At 35.8% G+C, this 15,370-nt stretch overlaps 2 protein-coding genes across 5 annotated transcripts in view; one reads left to right on the top strand and one right to left on the bottom strand.

Moving 5' to 3' along the window:
• The window catches only part of Supt3h (SPT3 homolog, SAGA and STAGA complex component), a 344,588-nt gene that overhangs the window by 306,976 nt on the left and 22,242 nt on the right, over window positions 1-15,370 (bottom strand). The window lies entirely within an intron of this gene.
• The window catches only part of LOC129680741 (runt-related transcription factor 2-like), a 35,064-nt gene that overhangs the window by 907 nt on the left and 18,787 nt on the right, over window positions 1-15,370 (top strand).

Genomic DNA, 15,370 nt, shown 5'->3' with positions numbered 1-15,370 from the left:
GCGTGTGTGACACGGGAGAAAACCTGGAGGAAAGTTAACATTTTAAGCAGCTCCACTGAAAAGATTCTCTTTACCGTCTGAAGCTGTCTTCAAATATCTCTGTAAGCTTGTTTCTAAACAATTTTCTGTGACTGAAGCAGACATTCAACTAGACTAGAAGCATTCTCAGAACACCAGAGCTGTTCTGAAAAGATCTCCAGTTGCTCAGGACATTGAATATACATGAAACTATACTTTTCAGATAATTTTAAATTTAATTTTATATCTACACACTATTGCTCCCACATAGAACTTGTTATAAACACACAGCAAACATTGAAACCTTTAAGATTCTTTTGAGCACATTCTTAGACTTACCAAAAATGAATACCGTTTTTAGTCTCATGAAAAATAAACTTCACAAGGATACCCTGAAGGATTTAAAAGAGCCATGCCGACAAAATCATGCTCGACTTTTAAAACAAAACAAACATAATGCAGTCTCTTAATACTGAATTTTCAGTGAATGCTGATACAGATATGTAAAGGGCTTCAATCCTCATCAACTCTCATGGGATTGTAGTAAAATGTCCACTTACATGATTCTCTCTACGATATCCAACATGTCCCCACTTCACGGCAGATTTTAGAGACTGTCTTTTTAGCCTTTAAATCCTTTGCCTGTGTGTACCTATATTAACGTAGCTGCAGAATTTTCAAACTAGCGATTGGAGTTCCCATTACTCCTCCTCCTTCACACATCTTAACTGGCTCCTAGGAGAGGGTTCACCTTAACTTCAGTTAAAAAAAAAAAAAAAAAAAAAAAAACATAATTAAAACTAAAAAGGGGGAAGGGGGTTCTCTTAAAGGATAAAGAAATTTACTTTATGTTTTTATTTTTAAAATATGTAAAATTGTTGTAATGACTCCCACAGTAGCCAAAAGTAGGCCACCTCAGTTACAATGTATGCAATGTAATAATCATAGGTGATTTTATAATTTCAATAGTGGGCATTAAGCACTACTTTAAAATCTCTGCCTAAATAAAATAAAAATTTAAAGAAATCTCTGCCTTTAGGAAGCAGAAAATAACTACAACTAGATCTCATTATACCCCAGGATACTCCCATATTATACATACAGTTCACACAGCAGAAGATTTATTATTGGTAACTGAGAGGCAAGAAAGACCCACATTAAGGCTATTGTTCCAAGAAGGGATTACATGGTGCGGCCACATCAAGTAGTTAAGGGATATTTCAGCACTGGAGGCAGAACTGTCACAAAGAACATATTGAAACATCCTTGTTCTGTCCTACAGCAGTGAGAGTGAGTCTTAAAGTTCTGTGACATTCTTCATGACTATTCTGTTTTAAAATTTCAATACCTGACCAAGTTTAAAAGACAAATCAAGGTCATCTTCTATAGCATGCACTACTTTTTCACACTATAACCAGTCTTTCTCTTCCGGAAAGTGACTCTCATCTTCCCTGCCTCCTCCTCCTTCACACAGTTCCTTAGGACAGGCTAGAGAACTTACTGTGAACCTGCTCCAGCAGACTAATTACAGGTGAGGAGTGGACAACCGTTCCAGGTTATCATCCCGTCCCTCCAGGGTTAGATTCTTACAGTGCTCAGCATAACCACCTAACACAATGTCCTAGTACATGTGCCAATTTTGTAAGATGGTTAAAGAAAGTTTAGGTAAGGCCTAAAGCATACACTTACTGAGTATCTTACCTCAACCACTGTGAGGGAAGGCAGAGAGGGAGGGGTACAAGGGAACAATCTGAGAGATGAGGAAAGAGTCCCAGTGTCCTTGATCCCTGCCTACTTTAATCAAGATTTTCAATCTGGGCTATTCAAAATCATTACTTAATATGAATAAATCCTGTTGAAACAGAAGATTGACTCAAGTATCTCACTATTAAGGACGCGTTTATGAAATCATAAGCTGACTGGATCCGTTTCCACACAGTACCCTTATAACAGACCAAAGTCTCTGATAAACCATGATGTGTAAACAGTCATTTCCAAAACAATAGTTGTGGTCTCCATCAATAATAATCATTTTGTACTTTCATGATTCCCTAGTGAACACATTTTGCAACTTGTTTCCCAAATAATAGAATAAGTTTGATAATCCTGAGAGAAGAATTAAAAAGAACAAACATTGAATGCTACTCTGGAATTTATTTCAAACTAAAACTGCCAAGCAATGGCCAAAGAGACTACCTCCCAAGCTAATAATAATGCCACTTTACAAGATTAATACAGATTTCACTTTTAAGTCATAAAGATGTTTTGAAATGTAAATGAAATTACAGAAAAAGATCCGCTAAGTCTCAATGAGCTTCTTGATAGCTTCTAAGTCATGAGAAGGGAATGAAATACACACAATCACATTATAGCATATTTTAATTCCTTTAGTAAAACAAAAATAATTAATTTATTCAATTACACCCTTCAAGCTAATAATCACTGAGGGTCAGACTTGTTTTACTCAGTTGTGCTAAGTTGAATTCCGTAAGGTAGAAATGTTCCAGCTTATTAGGAGAAGACTGAGGGGTGGGGGCTGACTCATGGAGGGGACTAAGATGTTATCAAAAACGCAGAATTAATCTTTATTGAATAGAACCATTCACAAATCAAATCTCACTGTACTTCAATACTTCCAAGCAGCGCTAATCAATTACAAGCCCTCTCTAGTGCTTCAGAACTCATGTGCTTTCAATTTTACACACTGGTGGTCCTCAAGTACTATACTGGGCTGAGTTAAGACATTCTGTATCACAACTTTTTTTTTTCAAAAATATTCATCTTGAGGGCTTTCTCCCCACCTCTCAAGAGCTGCCTGCATGAAAACTGTGGTAATATTTTTATACTGTGCTTCCTTGTTAAAGCAAAAGGTTAGGGGTTACCCAAATACCTCAACTGTATATATATTAAAAAAGAAAAGGTAAGTATTCATATCAAAACTCCAATGGGACTGGATTCTTTATTTCTGCATTTCCGATGATTAATGAAGCCCCCACACACACTTGGAAACTGACGGCAGAACAAGGGGACATCTCAAAGTAATTTCCACACCAGATACACACCAACTCCCATGCTGCTTCAGACTTGTGCCGGCATACTCGTGGATGACAAGCCTAGGGCAACAGGAAAGCTGTGTGCGTTCATCATCAGCATTGAGACTGCAAATGCTATCAACAAGTCTTTAGAGACATGTTTATATAAACGCTTCACCGAAACAGTAAACCTCTGCCGTGTCTTTCCAAAAATATTACAGATGTGGCCAAACACACGCCATCAATCCAAGGTGAAAGAAATCGTACGGCAGAATTTAAAACCATATTTGTGACAATGCAGGACTATTTTTCACAGTCAGCCAGACCTGTCATTAAATGGATACTGGCCAACCCAATGCTAGTTTAGGCAGACACTTCCTAACAGGTTAGCTTAATGAATTATATTTTTCTCTTCTATACAATGAAGCAAAGCTGTTTAACTCCAACTCAAGATTTTAAAAAGTCAAAAACAAAACTGGCACTAAGCCCCTGTATTAAAGATAACAGTAAGCTCCAATACTTAATATTTTCTAAATAAATATCAGTAAAATATTTTGATAGTCTCAACTGTATAAAATGTTTAATGATTTAAAATGGCTTTTTATAAAGTTTTATACACCTTACCATAACCTCTTGTCATTTCAAAAGAACAATAATATTCACTGGATATGTATTCTGACTAATGTGTTACCATTCATATAAAATGAGGAAATGTTATACATTATTCAAAGGGAGTTTCCATACAATTTTAACAACAGTTAACCACAAACTTTTGTCCATCCAACAGGAAACACAAATAAAACAGACCTTATAACTTTTTAAGACTTCTATGCCAACCTAGATAAAATGTTCCCTTATTATACTGCTTACACAGAATTCTTAGGAATTTCCTCCCCATATAGTACTATTAAGGTCATGGGATTCAAGGTTTGCAACACTGTTGAATGGATGTAAGAAACACCCTATAAAACATTTCAAGCTCTTGCTATTATTAAACAGGAGTTAATTCTAAAGCCCATTCGTTCATAAGCATGTTTTCTTCCACTAAGAAAGAGACTGTAGCACTTACTGTACTGTCCCCAAATACGATCAACTATAGAACTCAGACTCCTTTAAAAGCCAGCTGCTATGGAAGTATTTAATATTTTTACAAACAGGAAAAATGTGTTAAATGTCCATTCTCTTCCTAAAGATATATTCTAAACAGTTATTAATACTCAAAAACACAAAATATAGAGGTTAGGAGTGGAGCTCAGTAATGGGGTGTTTGCCCCATCTGCACAGATCTACAGTTCAAGCCTCAGCCATGCAATACAAATTTAAAATGATAACAATTTTTAAATCCAATATATATTCAAGGAAAAACATACAAACGGTGAGAATTCCTGCTCCAAATAAACAATAAGTGTTAACTTACAGACATTAACAATTTTATGTAATATTTAAGAGTGTTAAAAATTATTACACAGATGTTAAAAAATTTACCAAGTTAATTCTTGTCAAAATGAATTTAATATAATTTTTGAAAACTACTTTAAAGACTGATTGCTACTAATCCTACTGCCATTTCTCTTCAGAAATTATACATCAGAGTAACGTAAAACCAGTGACATTCTTAATAAGGGAGATCTAAAGATTCTATGTAATACAATTAATTTTGACTGCAAAGTCAAATTAATTTTATCATGCTTCTTTTTCAGTAACATTAAGTTTTGTACATGAAGAATGTATGTTGGATCATTATACCACCAACTATAAACATATTTACATAAAAGATTAAGTTAAAACTCCCAAAACTTACATACACATTTATAGGTCCCCTTAAAATTACATGAGACTTGAGTGTGCCAAACCATTATTTATGTGTTTCTTATGGTCAGCTATCTCACAACGAAATTTATTTTGTGGTTCAAAAAAAGCAAAAAATAAATAAAGGAAAAATGCTGGCCAAATCCAAATAACAATTACCAATGAAGTTTTAAAAACACATGTATACACAACCTTTCTTTGTAAAAAGGACAAGACTGATGCTGTGGTGCTCCACAACCCTTCTAGGGACATTGGACATATTTTTATACTGAAACAAAATACCTCCACGTATATTCAACTTGAATTCCTTTTGACTATCAATCTGATTTAAAATTTTTATCCATAGTATACATATATGTAGATACACTAGTAACTTTGAAATTTGTACTAATGACTATAAACCAAGAAAAACAACTGTAAAATATATAACTAAGGAACTGTTTGTACCTTCTGGAAAAAAATTATTTTCTACACTGTCAATACTTCATACCCTGCAGAAAATATCAATCTGTAAAATTAAAAAAGATATTAGGTATCTATGAAAAAACATGCTATTAAAACAATATCATGCTTATAAAATCTAAAGACATTATTTTCCACTTACAAATCCAAACAGTCACTGACATCAGTAAAACAAGTCATTCCGGCTTACACTAGCAAATGTGAACTTTGTAGTCTACAAAGAGATCCTGGCTTACAGCTATCATAGCTTGGCACAAAAACATCTATCTTCTATACAGTTACTTACAGCCAATGTAACCTCAGTGAGTAATTAAAATGCTAAATTTTTAATTTCTTCTGTTTTTCAATAATAACTGCAATTTTCTTTTCAAATGTCTGCACTGACCTTAGGACTGAGTTCCCAAAAATCCCAAGATATTCTTTAAGTGAAGAGATATTTTCGACAAATATTTAATACTATTATTTTCAGCACATATTTAGAGTTATTTCAGTTAATCTCGGCAGCTGGATGTGCTCTAAAATAGAACACAGGTTATGACATCCACCCTTTTATAACACACAATAATGCACAGCACACGGTCTTTCAATCCTCTGCTCTATCGCTGTAACAAAACACTAGAAAATTAGCAAAAGCGGAAAATGTATAGATCTCTTAAGTAGTAATAATTTCCTTGCAAGTACAGTTTTTCACAAGGTTGGGTTGGTTTTGTTTGGGGATTTCTTTTGGGTGGGGTTGGAACAATTCTAGACTTCTCCCATACTAGAATGATATAGAACAACAGTATATTGCACAGAAAGAAATATTCTTTAGCCTAACACTGCATTATATAAATCAGTTTTCTATGTATCAAACTATAAATGAATGACAGATCTAGGGCTGGAGCTCTTGCCATATGCTCAAAATCCTGGGTTCTTTCCCAGGCACAGGACAAAAGAGAGAGAAAATAAAATATATGTGAGTGTTCCTGGTAAGGCCCTAAACACTCACAGGCATTATGAGAAATCTAAGAGAAAACTCCCACTAAACAGTTGTACCATAAACAGCAGACAACTGGTTACAGAAGGTAAATTAGTAAAATTAAGGGTTTACTGTCACGAAATTTGTAAACCTTTTCTGTGATTCAGCTTTTGAAAGAAAAGCATTAAAATTCTGCTGGTGCTCTTACAAAAACTAAATTACACACACACAATGTTTAAAGAGACAATCAATTAAGGAGATATTACTTAAAAAAAACTGTATTGCAGTGCACTGGTAAAGCAATATAAATAGGAAATTCAGTGTAATCAAATCTTTGATGATTAATCCACATCAGAAACTACTTCCTCATACTCTCATGACATCCAGGATTTAAACAACACTTTCTACTATCTCACACTTGGTGGAAATTAAATACATATACATGTGAACACATACCCTATATCTCTGTCTGTCTCCGTAGTTCAGGAAGAAAATTTATTTTCAAACACTTTTACTCCTCATCACCTTATTTTAAAAACTTTATTTAAAGTAGATCTGAACGAGAAATCTCTTCAGTGAACTCTACTCTTGACTCAGCAGACAAGCCCCTATGTGTTGGAGAGCACATTAGGGAAGAGCGAAGTTCTCCAGCGTTCAGAGGAAAAGGCACACTGCAATGCATTTTCATTACCAATTACAAGTACCCAGAAAGCTTAAAGCAACCACTACAAGTCTTATTTCCATACGTATTTTTATCTATCAAAACATTCTTATCTATCAAAATTTAAGTAATTTTTAAGTAAAGCAAAATATTTGTATTAAATTGCTAAATTACTTATTAAATGGTTAAATCTCTCATAGATGTGATAAAATTATTATTGAGATGAATCCAATCCATTTTCTTGGCTATGGAATTAAATTGTGTATTCCCATAAACAACATAAGACAATATTTTGTCCCAAGTGTTTATTTACAAAATAAATATATTACATGTAAAAAAAAAAAGATAGGAAGAGATTTTCCATAATGAAACTTAACTAAAACATACAATTTAAGTTTTCTATTTATTTACTTTTATACATGATCATTAATTTTTAATACAAAAATACTTAACATCATCAATGCTACTTCCTTTAAGGAAATGTTGAAGAAAAAAGTGCCCTTTTTCATTATCATAAATTAACAGCTATTGTTTAAAAAGTAGCTATAAAAACAATGTAATCTGAAAACTCATACTCAAAGCATCTGAAGTAAACAATAAAATACAAACTAGACCATGTAACTACTTAAGAATAATGAGAAACCACACTGAACATAAGAAATATACTTTTAAAAGAGTTTACTTAAAAAGCGAGCTTTAATTTAAACAGAATAACCTAATGAGTACAGAATTTTCTTCTAAACTGGTAAGACTAAAAGAAGTGTCTAACACCTAAATTCATCATCACAATGATGAAAATTTCTTCAGTCACACAACTACCATATTTCTACATCCCATGGAAAGGCTTGACCATTGCGCTTTTCCTGCCATACCTCTTCTTGATTACGGTGTATCTTCAGCCCTTGAAGAGACAGAGGGGCTCCAAAATTCTAACTACACTTACATAACCGAGTCAACTGGAGGGGCCTGCTTTTAAGGCAAGAAAATCTTGGTTTTTAAAGCTGATGCTGTACACATAGAAGGCAAGTTCAGTCGGCTCCTGGCTGCACCATAATCATTGGCTCCAGGAGCTCAGGGTACCCCAAACAACGGGCTACCTGTTCCAGCCAGGCTGAGGAATGTGTCCAAATCATTTTTATTGATTTAACCTTTGCAGGAATGCTACATATCCTCAGAGCAAAACATTTTGAATGTATTTATAATATGATACACTTCTGAAAAGCCATGAAAAAGAAAGCTAGAAACAAATCCAGACAGCCCTCCACCCTTGGTTGTTAGGAGTTTATTTTTATTTTAAACATTATCAGTGGACCTAAATACGGAATAATTCTACTTGGGAAAACTTACTTTGGCACAACTGTATTTAGAAATAAAAATTTATTTCAGAGAAGAGAAGATGCATTTAAATAAATTCTAATTTTAAGAAATACAACTCCTAACCTGACAATGATCGACAAATTTTAACAAATTCTAAGGCTCTTTTCACACTCTAATACACATTCATCATGAAAACGACAAACATGTCAAACTAAAACTCACAGAATGTAGTCCTCACTGAATAAACTAGAAGTTGTACTTTAGCTACATCCTGGGGATTTACACAGAAAGTTCTGTGGAGCCTATCTCTGAACATGGTACTACTTTATAAACAGCTGTGGCAGCTAATGCCTGCGCTAGCTACATTCACCAAAAAAAAAAATCACAATATTATGCTTCCTCACATTATGCTCCATCATTAAATTGAAACTCACCTCTTAGAAAGCTCTACTTTCTCTGCACACTGTTCTCTTTAAAATGCAAACAAGTTTTGAGCATTTCCAGATGTAGCATGTGCACACATGCACGCACACACAAACACACACATACAACATACAACACACACATCGAAGGCAAATCCTCAAAGAATTCTAAATAACAGGATAGTAAACTAGAGTCACTGCTTACTACCTCAATGAACTGTGTGTTTAAAATGGGGGCTGACAGGGCTGTCCCTCCAAAGCAGAAGCGAACGAAGCTGTCAGCGCGGGCTGCAGGTAGCTGCCACTAGGTAAGACGGCGGCATATTTGAGTAGTAGACAAGATTCTGCTGCGCTGGGCTTTCTGCAACTCTGACAGCTATTTAGCATGCACAAATAAAGGCAAATGGTGTTTGCTTTTTCAAACTGTTAGCTTATTTTTAATCCCAGGTCATATAACTGGAATTCAACTACATTATTTTCATCTTGTCATCGATTTTTTTACAAAACATCCAAGCATGCATGAGACTACGCTAGATGAAAATCAAAATCATTTATATGCAGCCTACTTCTCTGAAGTAGGGCTGGGACTCCAGTGAGACATGGGAGGTGTCAAGGGTGGAAATTTTAAGGAAGGATTCACTCTTCCACAACCCTCAAAACCAGGGCTTCCTTAGATGCTCCCAGTGCTCACCCAGGGCCTGGTGCTATTCCAGAGGCCCATAGTTACAGACCACTGCGTGAAACACATGCTAAGTTGGATAACATAAGACACAGAAATATACCAATACTAGAATGAAGCATTAAAGTAAGAATACGTTCATGCTTGGAACGAGCTTTATATTTACTTTATAAAAAGTACTATCTTGAGAAAAACACAGTAAGGAAATATAACCACTTTACACTCTAATCAATTGTTATTCTGAGAAGGCACAAATAGCTTTCAAGGTTGCTTTAAAGGGATTTACTGTAAGAATCATACAAAGTAAACAAAGTGGCCTTACTAGTTGGTCATAAGATTTTTTTTTTAATTCCACAGTGTGTTCCATTAAATGTTCCCAGAGCCATACTTGGCTACTGTGATCTAGTTTATCAACAAATCTGCCTAAGGAGTTAAGACCTTGAGCAGTGAGACAGAGCCAGCCTCGGGTGCTTTTTTAAACAGGGATACTACCCCCAGGTAAATTAAAATATGAGAGCCACCGATTACCGAATTTATAACCAGAAATAAGCTAAAGCCAAGATGAACATGCAAAACATTCACTGCCAAATGTCTTTTAAGAAATATTGTAGAGTTTGCTCATAACAAAACATTTCAGTTTCTTTTATTTTCTCTTTAGTCTATAGCTGTGACCACAAGCAATACTAAAAAGATAATAAAATCACAGAGACAACTTAGTAAAATGAATAGGTCAAAAAGCCACTATTTATTTTTCCAATATGTTTTTAAGTACATAACAATTTATCCCCAAAACTATATTTAAAAGTACCATACTTTGAAAGCAGCGGGTGCCCCACATGGCCTGTGATTCTGATGGAGTATATGAAATGTCAGCTGAAACGGTACTATTTGCTCCCTTTTCCTTGGTTGAGTCTATTTATCTATTAGCTTTCTGCACTTGAGCATTTAACAGGCCAGGCACTGCACTAACCTTTTGAAAACAGTTTCTTTTAATTCTCACAACTCCTTTATATGATGGGTCCCATAATTACTCGGATAAGGGGAAAAAAATGAAGCCTTGAAGCCTGCCCAAGGTCACACATTGATTAGTTAACAAATTAGCCCGAGCCTTTACACTCTTGACAGCAACTTTAGAATATTACCTGGTCCTTAATTTCTTCTGTAAAGGTACTGGTTCTCATAAGCATGAGCCTCTTAAGTTAGTAAACTTTGACAAAATACTAAACAGGTAATCTCTGTGTCTCCAGGTTATTCTAGCCCATTGCTTTATATAAAAATGTTAGGGGAATCAAAGCAATTAAGAAAAAGTAAAAGGCTATCATGGGAAAAAGTTGTCTTGGTTTGATCAGCAAATGGGTTTCAAGAAACATGGTAATTCAGTCATTATAATCAGTAGTCCTATGCAGTATCCATACCACTCTTCACATGACTAATAATATCACTTCAAAATTAAAATTTCAACTTTTATAACACCAAGAATTTACCACTGTCTTAACTTACAAGCTGAAATAATAATAGTCAGATACTTTATCTTCCAACCGATACTATACAAAGATTCCAAGACTCCTGGCATGCCCAAGTCACCCAATTTCATCCATGATTTAATGTTCTAAAAGTCTCCGGAAAGTTAGAAAACTGCTCTAGCTACTGTTTTTCCTTGTAGAGGGTTGATACAGAGCTGGAGATACACTCATTGCTTTAGTCTACCAAGTGCCCCCGGGGTTCGGGGATAGCCCTGCAAGATAACCTAGATGGTTAAACATTTCACATTTCTAGAGACACAAAGAACTGAGATGAAAAAGCTGTCTGGGGATCTCAAAATGTCAACGGTCCTTTTGTGCCCACATTTCACTTGCCCTGGATTATTTTAATAACCAAGCTAGCAACTTAAAGTCTAAATAAAGAAGGCTCACATATTAAAATAAGTACAAATAGAAATGCAAAATCATAGGTACAACATTTTAAAAAAGAAACAAATTTACATATTAGTTTTAATTAGAAATATCCACCCTCCCCCCCTTAAAAAAAAAGTTAAAAGTTGCTTGTCATGCTACCTTCCGGGCACTGGAAATCAATAAAATAGGCAAACGACAGTATAAACACAAAGCTAACTTTGGACTAACAGATAAAGCTCTTCTGTAGCTGCACTATTATTGCAGGTTCTGACTCTGCTACCTTGCCTGTCAATGGATGTGACAAGTTAGTAAAGCACCATGGGAAAGAAAAGGTGATTGGCTGGGTAAGGCGATTTTTTAATTTAATTTAATAAAGTTAAACTCCACACATATTTCCACCTAAATTATCAGAAGCCACAGAAAAGACAGACACAAAAATCTTTGTATGTAGCCAAAACAGTCAAAGAAACAGAGAATAAACTTTAAAATGACAAATTACTCAGCACCACTAATATCTGTGTATTATGTATATATATATACATTATATATATAATATATATATACACACACACACACACATATATATATAAATACATGTATTGTACTGTGTGTGTGTGTAGGCACCAGAGATATATGTAGCTTAGTGATAGAGTATTTGCGGTGGACTTGATCCCCAGCATCCAAAACAACAAAAGGTTAAATTGAAAATATCACAAAGTAACCAACAGAAGAATCTGGCAGTGGAGCTACTGGGAGAGAAAGCAAAGTAGAATTGTAGTCCAGGCAGAATTACTGAATGCGCTAATGATTATGATGAGATGGCAAGAGGTATAACTGCTCAAGTTCTGTCACTGCTAAACTATATTCAGAGAAAACAGGATGCTAAATTACATAAGCCACAATCTCAGCTCTTTAAATTATATAGTATGTATGTATACCCAACATATACAATTCAGTTAACAGTGGGCTCTAATATTTGACACGCTAACTTTCCAGAATCCATATAAAACCTTCATTTTCCCACGATCAAGTTGTAAGAACAGAGCAAAGTTCTCCAGGGATAAATCATATTCTCAGAAAAGGAAGAGCAGTGGGGGATGACTCTGTCATGGAAACATGACAGACCAGCAAGGATTTAAAGCAGTGTCTGCGTCTCCATTATACTCTATATAACCTTAAGCAAGAACATGCTGTCTTGAATTCCCTCAACATAAGCAGCATCTAGCTCCAAAGTTCCCCAAGAAAAATAAATAAAAAGTAAGGTGCCTGACATAACCCATAAAGTTATTAAGTATAAACTGCGTTCTCATCCTTAAATTTTCTGGCAATACACTTGACGGCTCACAGTGGGGTTCACAGCCAGGCAGCAGCAGCAGCAGCAGCACCCCACCTAGAAAGCTTGTTCAAAGTGTAGACTCTAGCAGGGTGGCACATGCTGTGATCCCAGCTCTCAGGGAGGCAGAGGCAGGCAGATCTCTGCGAGTTCAAGGCCAGCCTGGTCTACAAAGCAAGTCCAGGACAGCCAAGGCTCCATAGAGAAACTGTGTCCCAAAACACAAACAAAGCGTAGACTCCAAGGCCCAAGGCCCTACTCTAAAGGAGGGCCTGAGGGTGAGTAGCAGCAGCAGGGAGGTCTCCATTCAGCCGTTCATCTGGACTGCTCCTTAATGTTACTAAGGAAGACAAGGATCCAGCTGCTTACTTGTCAAGCCGAGGAAAGCATCCAGCAGCTTTCTACTAATCCCTTATTCTGAAGGCTCAAGAGCCGAGGATGAAAAAGTTAAGCTAATTCTACCTCCAAACACAACTTTTCCCATGTGGAGAGAAGCTCTTCTCCCCTTATCCCTGTAGTTACCCACAACGGCTGAGCACTTTCACAATGGTCTCCTGAAAAACGCTGTCTTCTGATTGCTTGAGGCATCCTGCAAATTATGGATCTGCATAATGCTATCAGCCACTAGCCTGTCCTCTGTGCTATCAACAGTATCTCATCATACATTGTATATTTCCCAGATGTCTTGCAGTTTCTTATTTTTCAGTTGTGACTGTACATGTATGTCCTTCCATTCTGCATAGATGAGCACATACAATCTTCCCCCATCCCTCCCCTCCCCTCACGTTGCCTCTAAGTTCAAAGTACAATATTCCTGAAGCTGTATCTAGCAGTAGCTAGTGACCTAGACTAAGAGTTTGTGATACAATGGCTGCTGTTCAGTAAAATCATTTTGCTCTTAGCATTTTTGAGATGCTCATGAATCACCCTCTAATCCTCACCCCAAACTCTCGCCACCACACATTTCAAGCTGATGGACAGACTTTTGCATCTCACCCTCTCCCAATATTTTATAGTGTTTTCTTACTGGTAAAATTGTGTTTGCCTGTGATTGCCCATTCTCCTCCTCTCTTCTTCATGGCTACTGATAGAAGAAAAAAAAAAAAAGGAGAAAAGAAGAAGAGAGAAATGTTTATGTAGATAGGACACTGTCAAGCCAAAGAGGAATTCACTGGCATACTGCTATGGTCAGCAATAAAGGGAAGGCTGACTACTAACTGCTTCAGCTGCTTTACACAGAATTCCAGAAACTCCCTCATTCCTCGACTTGCACTTACCATACCTATGCTCACACCTTTAATGCAGATCTGAGCTTAATTGCTAATATATTCTGCTGTTCATTCACACGTATATGAACCGTTTGTTGGGTTTTTTCCCCTCATTTCATTTGTGTCCTGGGAGTACTGCCCTAGATCCAGCATTTTCAACAGAGAGCTCAAATCTGGATTCTTCCATTTGAATAATACAGTTACGTAAGCAATCAGGCATTTAGTTGCTTTATGACAATCTGACCAGTGAAGGGTATGCTTACCACACATTTAACAATCACTGAAAATTAAGACTATCAAAAAGCATATTAACATTTTGGGTACAGAAACTGTACATAAACCAGTACTTTGTATTTTATTAGGAAAGCTCAAAGAGAAAAAAAAAATACTGAATATGCAAGGTGAATCTGTCTAAGACAAAGCATAAATTGAAGGAAAAAGGAGGCCCAATTCAGAAATAAGCAATGGCATAAGCTCAGACTGAGAGCCAACAGGGAGCCAGCAACTCAACTGAAGACAGGAAACCTTAAAACATCTTAAGCATGAGGCTGTAGCAGGACAGCTTAGTTCCACAGTGCATTCCCCTCTACCATCAAGCTTTATTCTTACAGGCTTAGACACCTCTACACAAAGCTTAATTGAATCAGAACCCAACAAAGCAGTAAATATGACAAAAGACTTGTGTATTAAGATGTTTCTCAGAACATAAAACAGAGAAAAGCTAGCCATCTACTTATGCTGCCTCATAGAGACATTTTGAGATATAAATGTGATACAAACTGTCAAAAATAAATCATATATTCTCAAATGTGTGTTAAATGTGAATTATAATCAAGAACTGCAAGAAAATCCAAATGTCCATTTGTAAGATTATAAAAAAACATACCTGATGTCTTTAAAAGTCAGGGTAGGCTGTGGGGTAGTCAAACTTTTTACCAAAGCATGAATTGTGAAATCAGTCTGGGACCAACAGTTTTAAAGGCTCAACTTAACGTTCATTAAAAATCAACTGAATGTTACTCTATCCATTCCTCAAGCTCAGTGGGACATATTTTAGCATGTACCCTTATCACTGAAAAGGGTAAGTAAACACTGTATATGTCCAAAATATCATATATAAATATATGTATGTATGTATGTATGTATGTATGTATGTATGTATGTATATATAATTGTTTTATATTGATTTAACATCATTCATCTTAGGTATTATTCATAAAACTAGAAATTATCAATTATAAAAATATATTCATAGAAATCTAGAAACCTTCCTCTGAACTCTACTTTGGGAATTAGGCGTATGTATCAATGGTTTCAAACATTTTGGAGCTACAATTCTGTTCAAACACCAAATTTTAAGATGCACATATCACCTCAAACAGACATGGGGGAGCAACTCTTACTGCAGACAGAACAAAAGGGCTTCTCAAAGCCCATGATGAAATTCCTATAGTTCCAGGGAACACAACTTGAAACCACCAATTTTAAGATCAGACTTGCAACCAGCATCTTTAAA

The sequence above is a fragment of the Psammomys obesus genome, unplaced genomic scaffold (assembly GCF_907164565.1).
Source record: "Psammomys obesus unplaced genomic scaffold, mPsaObe1.curated_primary_1811, whole genome shotgun sequence".
NCBI classification, from domain to species: domain Eukaryota; kingdom Metazoa; phylum Chordata; class Mammalia; order Rodentia; family Muridae; genus Psammomys; species Psammomys obesus.
The sequence above is the reverse complement of the archived record's forward strand: the minus strand, read 5'-3'. Positions and strand labels throughout refer to the sequence as shown.